The sequence below is a fragment of the Ranitomeya variabilis genome, chromosome 3, assembly GCF_051348905.1.
Source record: "Ranitomeya variabilis isolate aRanVar5 chromosome 3, aRanVar5.hap1, whole genome shotgun sequence".
Taxonomy (NCBI): Eukaryota; Metazoa; Chordata; class Amphibia; order Anura; family Dendrobatidae; genus Ranitomeya; species Ranitomeya variabilis.
This window is the reverse complement of record NC_135234.1, coordinates 103,721,242-103,733,584: the sequence shown is the minus strand read 5'-3', so window position 1 is coordinate 103,733,584 and position 12,343 is coordinate 103,721,242. Positions and strand designations below refer to the sequence as shown.

The following is a 12,343-nucleotide window of genomic DNA, read 5'->3' as shown; positions in this document are numbered from 1 at the left end:
CCACTTTCCCTCCTCCAGCACTGACAGTGCCGTGGGATGAGAGCTCCAGATACAGAGGCGTTTGTAATGGCGCACACCTCTGTTTATTCCCCTCCCGCACTTGCAATTAAAGTAGATGCCAAGCATTGAGATCAGTGAGGAAAGCATTTCTGCTTATGATTGGTCAGTGTCATGCAGGGTGAAAAGTAAACCACCCCCAGAGGTGATCTAGTCTTGGTTTTTATTTTTTTTTTATTTCTCATTTTCATTATCTTTTAATCAGCTCTGCAGCCATTATACCATAATGTGGCCAGTTTAACATGCCCAAACTTGTGTAAAGTCCACATTAAATGATTGTACACCATATACCAAATATTAGCTGTTTCCATTGTTGACTAATAATCAATTTTTTTTTCCCTTTCAGTTTTGAACTGAAGTGATGGACAGGAACATCCTGTATTCTGGTCCTGATGGATGGCTCACTTCTAGATCAAGTCCACTACCTGTTTTTGACAAAGATTTGACCCTCCCTTGTAGTTTACTCTAGGCACTCTGTAATATTGTGAGCTTGTAGTCCTATAACAAGCAAACGCTGATTCTCATACCCGTGCGATGAAGGAGCTCACTCCTCAGGTGCATTGTGTATATACTGTATTAACAAAGCCCTCTGCTCTTATATTTTCATTGTCCCCAGAGAATCTACGGAGTTCCTCTTTAATTTAAATGTCTCTTTTAGGAAAAAAAAATGTCTTGTGATAATTGTGAATTGCAAATACTGTTTTACTTATTTGAAACATGAATTGCTATTTAAAACAGTGATCTCATATTTTGGGGGAAGGTACCGGTATCATTAGTACCACAAATCCCATTTTACCTGCAAGATATCTAAAGCTCTGTATGAACTGAGGACCTCTATAGCAGAAGTATTCTTATGTTTTATAATCTTAGATTCTGTTGGTTTATGTCACAATGATGTAAATAATTGCAAATCTTTCAGTTTGTTATGGTAAGACAATCCAATTTCACTTTGGTCTTGACATTCCAAGTGTTCCTGTGTTATCAGCGCGCTGCCCAACTAACAGCCCTGAAATCATTGTGGATCCTGTGTAATTAAGATATAAGATCTCAACATATTCTCCTAAATAATGTATATACAATTCTGTCATCAGTCTACATACTGATATCTAGTGCAACATAAATCTAGGAGATTATGCTGGGATTTGTACTTGGACAAAACATATGCAGCTACAGAATTAAATAATTTTTTTAAGCAACAGACAGCCGTGCAATAACCCAGATTAGTGTTGAATTTTACGAAGCTTAAGGGTGCTGTCCCTTTAAAATCTTTCCATAGGATTGCAGAGCTATAAAGTAGCTGTTTCTCACCTTCCCTAGATCTATTGCTTCCTCATTGCCACTGCTTCGATCTTTGTTGATATGTTAAGCTGTGGTGGTGACGTCTCCATGCCAAAGGCATGTGATTGGCTGCAGTGGTCACTTGTGCTGCGGTCACTTTTTCAACCACAAAGATGACGCACTGAACCCAGGACGGTGAGAAAATATTCAGCTTGCTAATTTACAGGTCTGCAATTCTACGGAAAAATAAAATGTAAAAATGGGCAACTCCTTTAACTGTTTAAAGAGTAATTGTCGTTATAATTTTTATTCCATACATCAATAGTACACATAAAATACAGTAAAAAGTTTCATATTTTCATCAGAAAAGTCTGCTGCTTTCTCCTTCTGGATTGATTTTTTTACTGTCAATTTACAGGTAAAATCTGTATTCTGTGAAGATAGCTTTTCTCATTACTATGATAGGAGAGGACAGTTGGTGCTTATAGAATTCTATGAAGAGTGGAATGAGGCGGAACCAGAGGCAGGCACAGATATTCAGCTGCAAGTTCTCCTGAAATTACCGTTTCAGTTCTCCATAGAACTTTGAGAACCAACTGTCATCTCCCATCTTTATAAAGGGTTTTTTTCCATGAACAGAATATATTTTCATCAATAGGTCTTGGAATGAAAATAAGTTCCACAATTAGATGGGTCAAAAAAAATGTTTTTGTGCTGAGATAATTTTATAAATGTGCCCTTTCTGTGTGCTGTAAAACTGGGAAAAGAAGCGGTGTGCTCCAGGCGCTGCCAAAAAGGTATTGGAGAATGGACACGATAAGATATTTATTCATACAACACGTTTTGGAGTTGGTTCAACTCCTTCCTCTGAGGAAGGAGTTGATCCAACTCTGAAATGCGTTGTATCAATAAATCTCTTATCTTGACCCGTGTCCATTCTCTGATCCATTTTTGACAGCACCTGGAGCACACCGCTTCTTTTCCCAGTTTTCCTTACCATCATGGTGTGGGTCATTGACCAGAACAGCAGCCTCCCATCGTTCTATCACCATGTTCAAGAGAGTTGTGCCGGGACACAACCTACCCAGATGAGCGTTACTCTCCAGCTGCCTCCCCTCTTGCCTATGCAGTAGCCCCTTTCCTTTCTTTTCTGCTATGTACTGTGTGATTCTGAGTATACCACAGCTCCGGCCAGGGAAGGAAGCAAAAAGAGTATACAGACATTACAGAACAGGATCGCAGCTGATTCTTTCTGTGAGGTAAAGGTTTGGTTGCTTGTTTTTAAACATGTTTTACCTCACAGAAAACAGCAACTGTGATCCCGTGCTGTAATGTCTGTATACTCTTTTGTTTCCTCCCAGGAGCTGTGATATGATCAGATCATCCTCCTGCATAGTTAGACACAGCCTTTACACAGCACACAGCAGGGGCACATTTATAAGATTAGCTTGGCACAGGAACATTTTTTTTTTCACATTCAATTGTAGAACTTAATGTTCCAAGATATATTAATTAAAATCATGGTAAAAGCACCTTTTAATTGTAAAATCTGTATACTCTGAAGACAGATTTTATGAATTGAGAGTTTTGACAGTGAAAGATTAGTCCAGCAGGAGAAGGGGGAAAAAAACACAGATTTCGCTGATAAGATGTATTACGTTTCTTATCTTCATGTGCACTTTTAATTTATGGGGAAAAAATTAATTGCTGGTTATGCTCCAAGTTTCTTCATGAGGTAACTGCTAGATTAGGTGCTGTCCTGCTGAAGAGTAAAAAGAAGAACTGTTTAAAAATGGTAATCCAGAACAGACAACAAGACATGCCCATTTTCTGGTGTACAGCTGATGTTTCTAGGTGGTGAACAAAGGCTTCTTCTATGAGACCCCTCCTGTTCTTCTCACCATTACTTTTAATATGTAAAATTTGAGAACTCAGAAATGTGGACTTTGTATATCTAAACTGTCTGTCCTTGTGACCCATGGCAGCCAATCACAGCGCTGCTTTCATTTTACCTGAGCAGTTTAAGAAATTAAAGCTGAACACCGGTTGCACTGGGCAACGTAGCCTGTATTTATTATGCAGTTTTGAAAAAATTGAAGCCCAGTATGTTGTCTCATTGGGTTGTGTGTCAATTCTGTCATTAACAAGACATAAGGCAACTTTTATTCAAAAACTTACCCTTAATATCAATAGCAACGAAGAACTTCTCATGTGTTTTTTTTATTTTTTTAAACTGCTGTGGAAAAATAAGTGAACTGTGACTGGTTGCTATAGGCAAGTTTTAATACCGAGGCCTAGTATTTTTTTTTTTGGTTACATGCAGGATAACGCTAATGCATAGGGAATTGGGGCGATTGGAATATGGCACCTCTATTGATGTACTTGTACTCTTTTTATGTTCAGAACTATATGCGAGCCCCATTGACCAGCCATATGTGTTAGATCTGCAGGACAAAAGCTGACAAACTACTATGGCTCTCGTTTGCCTTGGAAGGGGTTGGGGTATTCTTTGTTGTCACAATTGCTTTCAGTGGCCCCATATTTAAGAAATGGACGATTTTTCTATATACTTGACTCTGTGTCGTCAGACTCCATGAATACGTACTGTTTAGTGATAAGCGCAAGTGCTCGTTACTCGGGTTTGCCTAGAGTGCTCTGGTATGTAGCGAGTGTAACGGGATACTCAAACATGTCACTCGAGCAGTCGCAATACCCAGCCTAGGGTGCTCAGGTACTCAAACATGTCACTCGAGCAGCCGCGAAACTCTGCCTAGGGTGCTCAGGTACGCACAAACTCTAGTAACGAGCGCTTGCACTCATCACTAGTAATGTTCTGTGACTGCAGCATAGCATCTAACACTTGGTGCGTGATGTCCGTGTAGACAATATGACACAAATATGGAGGTCAGTTGCTACCCTTGTGATAGCTTCAAAAACTCCCTGTTCGGAGGTGCATGACGCCAGGCAGGCCCTTTTCAAGTGTATGGAAAAATTTTAGATTTGCATTTTAAGGTCTTAGAAAGCAATTGTTGGCAAAAGTAAATGGCTGGGTAGTCAGTTTGCAAACATCCACTTCTTACTACCTTCTTTATCATAGAAGACAAGATGGCGATCCAAACTGTATGGCTTGCGGTAAATGTATCTTTAATAATAATAATGTGGGTTTTAATAATTGTAAATAGTGAAATTAGGTATGGAATATGTGTGGACATCATAAGGTACTCGTGGAGATGGGAAGGAAAATCTGTAGCAAAGAGCAGCAGTCCCTTTTTTTTATTCACCACTCAGCACATGTGTTTTGTCAGATATATCACTCCTGACCAAATATAAAGATATATTTTTGTGAAATGTTATAATTTATAAACTTCTATATTCCATTAGCAATTTAAATAAATTCAACATTTACCTCAGACATAATTTCTCATTGCCCGGCAGTCATAACATTGTTTTGCAAATTTTATTTTTTTTGGTTGACAGAAAAGCAGCTTTTTTATTGGGTAACTTGTACAAAAATATAGAAAGAAAAATATAATGGTAGAACCTCATTTTGAGGGCATTATTGCAATTCTCAAATATTTCCCCTGTTGACTCACAGTTGCAGAAATTAGTCAGTGAACCCGACATCCGCACAACCGTGTATGTCCGCTTCCCTTGTCCTATAGGATATAGCGGTAATTTTAATAATCTTTTAACGATCTTGCACAACAGGCTACCAGTCATCTGTGAACATCCACTGCTGGCTAAGGTTTGGAGATTGGTGCAATTGGATAAGCCATGTATTGTTTCGCCAACCATTTCTGGTCTTCCCACTTGAGATATAATTGCACTTCCAGCAGCTACTACTGTTGCTTCCTTTTATAATGATTTATATATGCATTTGTTTAAGCCAGGCATGCATGTTAATGAGTGGTTTTATTGTTGTCCAAACTATGTTTGAACAGTCATACAATTACACATTTCATGTTAAAGAAGCACTCTGACAAAACCTTTTTATATTGCCCAAATTCATCAAAATCTATATGTAGTGTAAGTGCAGTAATATACTAGCCGATTTGCAGTCTTTGCCAGTTTCCAGTGCCGATTAGGTCCTCTTCCCATTTACATGACTCCTGTTCTGACTTGCCAGATAACATCGGGGTCTGTGTGTGAGCTGGAAGTCGCGTTTCCAATGTAAGTCTATGGAGCCTAGAATGAGGCTACAAACATGTACACTATAATAGCTACTTCCGTCTCCCACACAGACCATAATGTTATCCAAAAAGTCACAATAGAAGTCATGTGACTCAGAAGAAGACCAGAATGACGCTAGAAAGTATATTTCTACACTTAAACTACACTACAAATACATTTTGATGAGTTTAGGCAATAAAACGTTTTGTGGGAGTACTTCTTTTAAAGGAGTCTGTCCGCAAAAATTGACTGTTCTAAACAAGCACAAGCCTTCAGTGCACTCTTAGCATGGCCAAAGTAGTTCATCGCACTCTTGGCATGGCCAAAGTAGTTCAGCGCACTCTTGGCATGGCCAAAGTAGTTCAGCGCACTCTTGGCATGGCCAAGTAGTTCAGCGCACTCTTGGCATGGCCAAGTAGTTCAGCGCACTTTTGGCATGGCCAAGTAGTTCAGCGCACTTTTGGCATGGCCAAGTAGTTCAGCGCACTCTAGGCATGGCCAAGTAGTTCAGCGCACTTTTGGCATGGCCAAGTAGTTCAGCGCACTCTTGGCATGGCCAAGTAGTTCAGTGCACCTTTTCAACTACATATTTTGTATCTTTCTCCAACCCCGCTTTCTTTAATGATCCCTTAAGAGGAGGGTGAAGGTGGATGAAAGGAAAGTAGGTGGAGATGTGCTCTGAAACTTCATGTGCACCTGTGCTTGTTTTGATCAGTAACTTTGCGCTGACCATCTACCTTTAATTTACCTGCCTGTACAGGGTTCACCCTTTATATTATTGTACTGCAGCCACAATAATCCTATCCAAAAAGCTTAATCTTGAACTAGTAATTTTTGTTCTGGAACCATACTGTATCGTAGTAACAGCACCAGTAGTGTCTGACTACCCATCTTTTGTGACAGAGGATCATGATGAAAATCGAGTAAAGACCAATTTACATGGTCAATGATTACAAACATTTGTTCCTGTTCATTAATCCACAACTCCACCGATCAAACGCTCCTTTGTTGTGTGATTTGCATATTTTATGTGGACATTAATATCATTGTAGGCATCAATTCCCTTCATTGTTGCCAACAAGGAAATTGTATGCGGATGAACGATATATAACAGCTGCGTGTGTAAATGGAAGAAAACAAGTGTCGATCAACTTGCTATATTGTCCTTGGACCTAGTAGGAATTATGAGTATCTATATTTTGTGAATGGTTTCCAAATTCATATCTTTACAAGTATACACCTATATGACCATCCCACAAAATCCAACCTTGCTTAGATTTTTTCTATGCACAATGGTGAGTCCTGGTGCATTTGGGCAGGAAAAGTACAATTGTGACTGGCTACATGTCATCAATCAGGAAATAGTTCTTAATTTTTCCTACCATTCTCTTCTGGTTATTGAGTTTTAATGGTGTAAATCCTGTATATATGGTAGCAGGAATATACAGTTCAAGATCCTGCAGCATATTACTGTATTTCTTTTGCTTATAGGCACATAAAATGGCTGTTGATTCAGCCCACTGATAGCTGCTTTCACCATCTAAGGGATGAGACTCTATTTTACTAGTCTGACCTTGGACTTGGCATCACTCACTGCTGCTTTTGTTTTCTGAGAATTGGTCCTACCTTTCCTGGCAATTGGAGTGGATGAAAACCTCAACCTTAATGTTCTCAATTGAAACTGCTGCTTTCTTGTCCTGTTTATACTTTGAGTCGAACCTCTGTCAATCTTCATTCAGATACTGATTGTTTGATAACATTCTTCCTTTTGAAATAAGTACTATTTGTAGATTTGCCTAGACTATTATTGTTGTTTCTTTTATGTGAGTTTGTGCCTTTTTTGTCTAATACTCCAATGCAGGTATATTGGAAATAAATATTCTAGAACACGTCTGTTTTGTAATTGATTCCTTTCAAATACATGCAATACATAGGAATATATAGTTGTGAAACTAGTGCAATGTAAGCGTGTTTTCATACAGTGACCAAATTACAGCTGTCAATTAATTAAAAAAAAACGAATCCCACTTTCACACATCAGCTTTGGGTTCTTTTGCGAACGTGAAAAACAGTTTCATCAGTGTTTTAATCAGATTTTCATTATTGTTTCATAAGTGTCAATTTTTATCATCGGTGTTTCATCAGTTTTTCTAGTAAGCATAAAAAATAAAACTTATGCAGCGTTCTCTGGCCATTCCTATCAATCGGTGAAAATCGGACAGCCCTAGGATTCCGTCAGCATGCTATCTGAGGTTTTCAGTTTTTACTAGACCAGGATTAATATCAGACATATCTTTTCTTTTTCAGACACTAGCAGGGGTATCAAACTATTTTTTTTCCACTGAGGACTGAATCGGCATTAGGGCAGGTTCACACAGGGCGTTTTGCTGCTTTCCTGATCTTCTTGGCAGGAAAGAAGCTGCGTCAAAAACGCAGGTTTAGGTGCGTTTTTGTTGCGTATTTGGTACTTTTTTTGGCGCGTTTTTTCTTTGTCCATGCTAATGTCCTTGGATTTTCAGCATCAAAAAAGCAGCAAATACCTGCATTTTTGCTGCATTTTTTTCAACACCCATTCAAGTCAATGGGTGAAAAAAACGAGCAAAAAAGTGACATGCTCTATATCCAAAAAACGCAGCAAAGCACAAAATACTGATCAAACAAAAAACCAATGCGTGTGTATGAGATTTCTGAAATCTCATAGGCTTTGCTGGTACTGTAAAAAGCAGCTGAAAATTAGCATAAAAAAGCAGCAAAAAAACACCTTGTGTGAACTTACCCTTATGGTTGCATTCAAAGGGCTATTTGTAACTGTAAAACTGTGCAAATGCAACTACTACTTACCATACTGTTAAATAACCTGAGACACTGTGTTACACATCTATTGATCAAGTTCTAAAAATAAAAACAAAGCAAAATGTAAGCACAACCATTCAAATGTATGGTTAAAATGTAATTCCACTAAATTTCTTGTTTGAAAATTTTTTCTTTCAGGTTTTTTTTTTTTTATTTAAATGCATACCTATTGTTTTCTGGCCAAATGTCTGACCTCAGTTTCCCGTGCTCAGTGTGTCTGCTATAGCACCATTGGTGATGTATGATCTGGGCTTACTCTTGTTTAGATTCATTATTGAAAACATCTGTCCGCACAGATAGGTGCTCCCAAACATGGACACAAGAGCAGCATGAAGTCAGAGCTGTGGCATCAAAGCAGGGGGTCAGTGGACTGTACAACTCCTCAATTTTAGGATCCTTGTACTTTGCTCTCAGGCCACTATCACTTTGAATATCTACTGATTCCATCTGAAGTTGATGGGGTGCACTGTCTGCGTCCAAAGGATTGGAAAAGATGGCAAATATTGCTCTGTTTTAAAATCTGAAACATTAACTGTTGCACAACATAGCGCAATCACACAGACCACAGTCAGTTTGGATCTGATAGTTCAGGCAAGGGTTTTCCTCTACATTCCATGGAAAGTGCAATTTCTTGCCTTGGATAAAAAAAAAAATCATTAACAGCCAGTAATGTAGCTATTGTAGGGGGTGGGCAGAGGGGGCTATCGCCCCGGGCCCTGTCCCATGAAGGGGTCCACCCGGAGCCACAGCCACTTCTGTCATCAGTCAGCACTCAAGGAGACCACGGCTAATAACCTGCGCCCCCATCTACTTGAGACCCTGCACAGGGGCTAGGACAGTGGCAGAGTCTCAGTGCAGTGTGCTGCCAGAGCTGATAAGATTCTGACTATAAGATTCTGACAGACTCTGCTGTCAGTGCTGCAGTCAGCTCCACTCCCTGCATGCTCTGGTTCATGCACACCATATCTCTCCTGGGTCCTAGTGCCCACATTACATCACCTCAGATATTGCCTGGGCCTGACTTCATCTCATGCTCTTTGCTTGCCTGCAACACTTAGTTCATGGATGGCACCTGCAATTTTTGATCTATCTGTCTGTGAGGGGCCATAATTTACTAGGTTTACTAAATTCAGGTATGTCAATGTCACTGTGGGGATGTATGTGAGAGGATGGGAGCAGGGTGGGGCCTGAATGGGTGCTGGAGGGAAGACGGGGCTGGGGGCCTTATTATATTTATTATTACAGTGTTTAGTGTTTTGTACTACCTCACATGTAATAGGTGCTGATGGGGAGGTAGAGGGATTATTATAAGCCCAGCCTGTGAGTATTACAAGCCCCCACACAGTAACCCTGGCATAAGCTGCATTATGGGTAATTCTGTTATAGTACGCAACTTAAGTTATTAAAAGGAGCCTGACCGGTGATACAGGCTGCTCATGGTTTGTGCAGCACGTATCCGGCCCCGGCTGTAGTATCGCACCAGGTATGTTTGTCGCTGTAAAGCTGTGGCATTTCAGAGAAAAACATCCTTTTGTAATGTGGACAGAACCTTGCACAGTTCTCATTGGTGCATGGTGGCCAGGATGGTAGTCGTAGCAAGGGGCTGTTGCGGTCCTGCACCCTAGCACCCCACAAAGGAAACAATGTCCCTTCTGCTGTACAGTATATGCAATGTGCACAGCAGAACCCTTACATTAATTACCAGAGTCCCCTCTGGCTCCATATTCCAGGCTTGCATAAACAACTCCAGACTCCATGTCCATGCTCAACAGTTCAACTTTACTTGACAGCAGGGTACTTGTTAGGGTATATGCACACGTAAGAATTTCTTTCAGAAAATTCCTGAAGAAAACCGGACATTTTCTGCAAGAAATCTGCATTCGTTTTTTTACCGTGTTTTTTGCGCATTTTTTTTCCGGAGCTTTCCCAATGCATTATATAGCAAGAAAAACACGAAAAAAAACCCGCAAAATTAATGAACATGCTGCATTTTTACCGCAATGCATTTTTTTTGCGGAAAAAAAGCATCATGTGCAGAAAAATTGCAGAATGCATTCTAAATAATAGCATTATTATTATTTATTATTATTATAGCGCCAGTTATTCCATGGCGCTTTACATGTGAGATGGGGTATACACATACCTCCCAACCATCCCGGATCCAGTGGGACTGTCCCGATTTTGACAGTCAACCCCGCGATCCCGGGCGGGACATTAGTTGTCCCGCACTGGTTGGGAGGTGTGTATATCACCCGGTCAGCTCCCTGAGCCCCTGCACCCGCAGAGCAGCATATTGGCTGCTCTGTGCGCACCGGACCTGTGATGAAGTCACAGGATGGGAGGACCTCCGTGTACAGGACTCTGCTGGTTGTCATGGCGCTGGAGGAAGGTAAGCGTATGTGTGAGGTCAGGAGGTGTTTACAGTGTGGATGTAGCAGAGCCGTGTGTGTACGAGGTGTATGGATCGGAGCAGTGTGTGAAAGGTGTATGGAGCGGAGTCGTGTGTGTAAGAGGTGTACGGAGCACAGCCACGTGTGTACGGAGTGGAGCTGCGTGTGAAAGGTGTATGCAGCAGAGCAGTGTGTGTACGAGGTGTACGGAGTGGTGCCGTGTGTGTACGAGGTGTATGGACAGGAGCCCTATGTGTGCAAGGTATACTGTGCGAAGCAGCGTGTGCAATGTGTATGGAGTGGAGCCGTGAGTGTACGGAGCGGTGCCGTGTGTGTACGAGATGTATGGAGCGGAGCCATGTGTGTATGAGGTGTACGGAGCGGAGCCGTGTGGTGTGTGTATGAGGTGTACTGAGTGGAGCCGTGTGGTGTGTGTGTATGAGGTGTACTGAGTGGAGCCGTGTGGTGTGTGTGTGTATGAGGTGTACTGAGTGGAGCCGTGTGGTGTGTGTATGAGGTGTACTGAGTGGAGCTGTGTGGTGTGTGTGTATGAGGTGTACTGAGTGGAGCTGTGTGGTGTGTGTGTATGAGGTGTACTGAGTGGAGCCGTGTGGTGTGTGTGTGTGTATGAGGTGTACTGAGTGGAGCCGTGTGGTGTGTGTGTGTATGAGGTGTACTGAGTGGAGCTGTGTGTGTGTATGAGGTGTACTGAGTGGAGCCGTGTGGTGTGTGTGTGTATGAGGTGTACTGAATGGAGCCGTGTGGTGTGTGTGTGTGTATGAGGTGTACTGAGTGGAGCCGTGTGGTGTGTGTGTGTGTGTATGAGGTGTACTGAGTGGAGCTGTGTGGTGTGTGTGTGTGTGTGTATGAGGTGTACTGAGTGGAGCCGTGTGGTGTGTGTATGAGGTGTACTGAGTGGAGCCATGTGGTGTGGGTGTGTGTGTGGGTGTGTGTATGAGGTGTACTGAGTGGAGCCGTGTGCTGTGTGTGTGTGTGTGTGTGTGTGTATGTGTATGAGGTGTACTGAGTGGAGCCGTGGTGTGTGTGTATATGAGGTGTACTGAGTGGAGCCGTGTGGTGTGTGTGTGTATGAGGTGTACTGAGTGGAGCCGTGTGGTGTGTGTGTATGAGGTGTACTGAGTGGAGGTGTGTGTGTGTATGAGGTGTACTGAGTGGAGCCGTGTGGTGTGTGTGTGTGTATATGAGGTGTACTGAGTGGAGCGGTGTGTGTGTGTGTATGAGGTGTACTGAGTGGAGCCGTGTGGTGTGTGTGTGTGTGTGTGTATGAGGTGTACTGAGTGGAGCCGTGTGGTGTGTGTATGAGGTGTACTGAGTGGAGCCGTGTGGTGTGTGTGTGTGTATATGAGGTGTACTGAGTGGAGCCGTGTGGTGTGTGTGTGTGTGTATGATGTGTACTGAGTGGAGGTGTGTGTGTGTGTATGAGGTGTACTGAGTGGAGCCGTGTGTGTGTATGAGGTGTACTGAGTGGAGCCGTGTGGTGTGTGTGTGTGTGTGTGTGTGTATGAGGTGTACTGAATGGAGCCGTGTGGTGTGTGTGTGTATGTGTATGTATGAGGTGTACTGAGTGGAGCCGT

General features: G+C 41.9%; 1 protein-coding gene across 1 annotated transcript in view; it reads left to right on the top strand.

The window, feature by feature from the left end:
• The window catches only part of PITPNA (phosphatidylinositol transfer protein alpha), a 71,904-nt gene extending 64,508 nt beyond the window's left edge, over window positions 1–7,396 (top strand). Inside the window, exon 12 of the mRNA XM_077294458.1 lies at window positions 404–7,396. The gene's annotated coding sequence lies outside the window, so the exon portion shown is untranslated. The remainder of the gene's footprint in view (window positions 1–403) is intronic.
• The last annotated feature ends 4,947 nt before the right edge of the window (window positions 7,397–12,343 follow it).